Below are 5066 nucleotides of genomic sequence, written 5' to 3'. Positions count from 1 at the left end.
TGCCAAGTTTTGGCAAGGACATGAAGCTATAGAAATCCTCCTGTACTGCTAGAGCATGTAGATGGGTTATCCTGGAGAGCAGTGTGACACTTGGAAGCAAAAGAAAGACATATGGACTAACAACATCACTCTGTTGATATACATGGTGATGGCAATGGTGGCCTGCCTGGTGTGGGCACTGCCAAGATGCTGGCAGCAGCATGGGAGGCGCAACTGGGTTGTGGGCTCTGCAGAGCCAGAGACCCAGGAGCAGACAGGAGCCCCACTCTCCCAGGTGTGGCTGCAGCTGCCCAAGCTGTGGCTATGGACCTGGGCATGTCCTGCACTCTTGGCCCCCATCCCTGCAGGCTCAGAAGTGCCTACCACTGCTGCCTGGCCTCTCCCCACTCCTGGTGCTCACTCTGATCTCAGAGCAAAGTTGAGGTCAAGCCTGGGCACTGTCATCAACCGGCTGGGTGTGCACACACTTGGGGCAGTGCTGACATGCCAGCCCCCTGCTGCCTCCGCCCTCTCTGGACTTTGGGCACTGATGAGCACAGGAGGGAGGCAAAGGTGGGTGCTGAAGGCAGCTCAGCAATGGCCTGCAGGTGCCCCTCTGCACAAACAGCCTGGGCGCCATGAACAGCGGCAGGAGGCAGACAGGCTCCTGGGCGGAAAGGGGAAGGTCCCCGGTGAAGCCTCACCTTCAAGCCAGGGATGGCTGGAAGCCTGGGAGCCAGGCTTCCAGTTCCATGAACCAGAATGAGAACTTATAGTGCCTTTTCCAGGCCTGCCCATGGCCACCCATGGGTCAATCAGCATGCATTTTCTTCCTTCTCAGCCCATAAAGACCCCAAGCTCAGCTAGACTCAGATACTCCACAGGATGACCAGCTGTGGAGAGGAGCTGCCCACTCCAGGGTCTCCTCTCTGCTAAAAGCTGGGAAGATGTTGGGACTACCAGTGGTGGGAAGAGGCTACCCAATTCAGGTCTCTTCAACTTGATGGGATCACCTGCCTGCAGAGAGGAGCCACTCACTCCAGGGTCTCCTCTAAGATATTCTGTCACTCAGTAAAGCTCTTATTCACCTTGCTCACTCTCCTCTTGTCTCTGTATCTCATTCTTCCTGGATGTGGGACAAGAACCCAGGACCCTCCAGACCCACTGGATAGCAGGACTGAAAGAGCTGGAACACAAACTGGGCTGAAACATCACCCTTGTTTTCCATATTGTGGGCAACATGAAGGAGAGAAGAGAGGAGAGAAGAGCTGTGACCCTTAGGGGAACCCAGACTTAGGAGCTCCCCAAGCTAGGGCTGTTGTCACCTCTTTGAGGTTCCATGGTTCCTGGCATCTCCAAGCTTCCAGGTACCACCGTGTTCCCTGATACCCTCAGTGGAAGCCATTTGTGGTACACCTGGTCCAACCGAAGCCTCACAGGGAGCCCTTGCTGGTGCCTGGAGCTGCCTGCCCCACTGCAGCCGGTGGGCCTGGCTTTCCCCTTGCTCACTCATGCATCCCCTGCCACGCTGTGCTTGGCTCACCCTTGGCAGGCATGACCTTGGGGCCAGTAGCACTAGTCAAATGCAGCCTGCCAGGCAGAGTGGGTGGAATGAGCCCAGCAGGCCTGATCAAAACTTGGGCAAAGGCACCCCTGGCCACAGAGGTTTCCAGCAAGTGGAGTCTTTAGGTTTTTCCAAATATAAAATCATATAATCTGAAAACAAGGATAATTTGACTTCTTCCTTTCCAGTTTGAATGCCCTTTATTTCTTTCTCTTGTCTGTTTGCTCTAGCTAAGACTTCCAGTATTGTGTTGAATGACAGTGGTGAAAATGGGCATCCTTGTTGTATCCCCCTTCTTAGAGGAAAGGCTTTCAGTTTTCCTCATTCAGTATGATGCTACTTATGAGTCTGTCACATATGGCTTTCATTATGTTGAGATGTGTTCTTCCTCTATCCAGTTTATTCAGCATTTTTTATCATGAAGGGATGTTGAATTTTCTCAAATGCTTTTTCAGCATCAATGGAAATTATCATATGGCTTTTATTCTTCATTCTGTTTATATGATGTATCACATTGGTTGATTTGCATATGTTGAACCATCTTTGCATCCCAGGGATAGATCCCACTTGGTAATAATGAATGATCTTTTTAATGTATTATTAAATTCTGTTTGCTGGTATTTTGTTGAGGATTTTTGCATCAATATTCAGAGATATTGGCCTGTAGTTTTCTTTGTTTGACATATCTTTGTCTGGTTTTGGTAACAGGGTAATACTGGCCTCATAGAAAGTGTTTGAAAGTATTTCCTCCTCCTCTGTATTTTGGAATATTTTGAGTAGGATTGGTATTTGTTCTTCTTTAAATGTTTGGTAGAATTCAGCAGAGAAGCCACCAAGTCCAAAGTTTTTGTTTACTGGGGGACTTTTTATTATGGCTTGGATCTTATGACTTGCTATCGGTTTGTTCAGGTTTTGGATTTCTCCCTGGTTCAATATTGGTAGGTTATGTGTGAGTCTAGGAATTTGTCCATTTCTTCTAGATTTTCAAATTTATTGGCATATAGTTGCTCATGATAGCCACTAATGATCTTTTGAGTTTCTGCAGTGTCAGTTATAATGTCTCCTTTTTCATTTCTGATTTTATTTATTTGGATATTCTGTCTTTTTTTTGGTTAGTCTGGCTAAAGGTTTGCCAGTTTTGTATAACTTTTGAAAAAACCAACTTTTTGTTTCATTGACCTTTTGTATTCTTTTCTTCACTTCAATTTATATTATTTCTGTTCTGATCGTTTCTATTTGTTTTCTGCTACCAGTTTTGGGCTTGGCTTTGCTCTTGTTTTCGTAGTTCTTTAAGATGCATTGTTAGATTGTTTATTTGAAGTTTTTATTTTTTTTTTGATTAGGCACTTATACCTATAAACTTCCCCCTTAGTACTGCTTTTGCTGTATCTGATAGATTTTGATATGATGTGTTTCCATTATCATTTGCTTCAAGAAATTTTTCAATTTCCTTCTTAATTTCTTCATTGACCCACTGGTCATTCAGAAGCATATTGTTTAATTTTTATGCATTTGTACAGTTTCCAAAATTTTTCTTGGTATTGATTTCTAGTTTTATTCCATTGTGGTCAGAGAAGATGCTTGATATGAGTTCAATTTTTTTGAATGTTTTAAGACTTGTTCTGTGACCTAACATATGGTCTATCCTTGAGAATAATTCACGTGCTGAGGAAAAGAATGTGCATTCTGCAGCTGTTGGGTAGAATGTTTTGTAAATATCTATTAGATCCATTTGGTCTATCGTGCAGATTAAGTCCAATTTTTTGTGTGATTGATTTTCTGTCTGGAAGATCTGTCTGTTGCCGAAAGTGGGGTATTGAAGTCTCCACCTATTATTGTATTGCAGTCTATCTCTCTTGTTAGCTATGATACTTGTTTTATATATCTGGGTGCTCCAGCATTGGGTGCATTTATATTTACAATTGTTATATCCCTTGCTAAGTTGACTCCTTTATCATTATATAGTGACCTTCTTTGTCTCTCTTTATGGTTTTTGTTTTGAAATCCATTTTGTCTGATATAAATATAGCAACTCCTGCTCTTTTTTGGCTTTCATTGGCATGGAATATCTTTTTCCATTCCTTTATTTTTAGTCTATGTGTGTCTTTATAGGTGAAGCATGTTTCTTATGGGCAACAAATCAATGGGCCTTGTTTTTTTTTCAATCCATTCAGCCACTCTATATCTCCTTAATGGAGAATTCAGTCCATTTACATCAATGTTATTATTGATAAATAAGGAGTTACTCCTGGCAATTTTTTTGTTTTCTGTTTCGTGAACTTCTCTTCCTTCTTTCTTTCCTTCCTGTCTTCCTTTAGTGAAGGTGATTTTCTGTGGTGATATGGTTTGTTTCTTGCTTTTTTTTTTTATATATATTTGTTGTATTTTTTTTGTTTGAGGTTACCATGAGGCTTTTGCAATTCTATCTCATACCCATTGATCCAAGCCAGTAAGAACCTAACACTGTTTGCATGAGCAACAACAACAACAAAAAACAAATAGGCAAAGAGAAAACTAATAAGAACTTTACATCTTAACTACATCCCCTGACTTTTAAACTTTTTGTTGTTTCTACTTATATCTTATTGTACCATCTATATCTTATGTGCCATCTATGAGTTATAGCTATTATTTTTGATTGGTTCAGTGTTTAGTCTTTCTACTTAGGATAAAAGCTGTTTACACACCACAGTTACTATGTTATGATATTCTGTGTTTTTCAGTGTACTTACTATTACCAGTGAGTTTTGTACTTTCAGATGATTACTTATTGCTCATTAACATCCTTTTCTTTTTGATTGAAGTATTCCCTTTAGCATTTCTTGTAGGACAGGACTAGTGTTGATGAAATATCTCATCTTTACTGTGTCTGGGAAAATCTTTATATTTCTCCTTCATGTCTGAAAGATATTTTTGCCAGACTTACTATTCTAGGGTAAAAATTTTCTCCCTTCAACACTTTAAGTATGTTATGCCCCCTCTCCTGGCCTGTAAGGTTTCACTGAAATGTCTGTTGCCATATGTATTGGAACTCCATTGTATGTTGTTTATTTTCTCTTGCTGCTTTTAGGATCCTTTCTTTATAATTTAAAAGTTTTATTATTATTATTGTCATTGTTTGAGACAGTGTCTCACTCTGTCACCCAGGCTGGAGTGCAGTGGTGCAGCCTCAACCTTCTAGAATCTTCCCACCTCAGACCCCGATAGCTGGGACGACAGGCACATGAACGCATACCTGGCTAATTTTTTTGTGTTATTACAGAGACAGGCTGGTCTCAAACCCCTGGGTTCAAGTGATTCATTCGCATCTGTCCCCCAAAGTGCTGGGGTTACAGATATGAGCCACTGTGCCTGGACAGAAGTTTGATTATTAAGTGCCTTGAGGTAGTGTTATTTGAGTTAATTCTGCCTGGTGTTCTATAACCTTCTAGTACTTGGATATTAATATTTTTCTCTAGGTTTGGGAAGTTCTCTGTTAGTATCCTTTTGAATAAACTTTCTACCCCATCTCTTTCTGTACCTC

The sequence above is a fragment of the Colobus angolensis genome, unplaced genomic scaffold, assembly GCF_000951035.1.
Source record: "Colobus angolensis palliatus isolate OR3802 unplaced genomic scaffold, Cang.pa_1.0 Scaffold164, whole genome shotgun sequence".
Lineage (NCBI taxonomy): Eukaryota > Metazoa > Chordata > Mammalia > Primates > Cercopithecidae > Colobus > Colobus angolensis.
Note: the sequence above shows the minus strand (reverse complement) of the source record.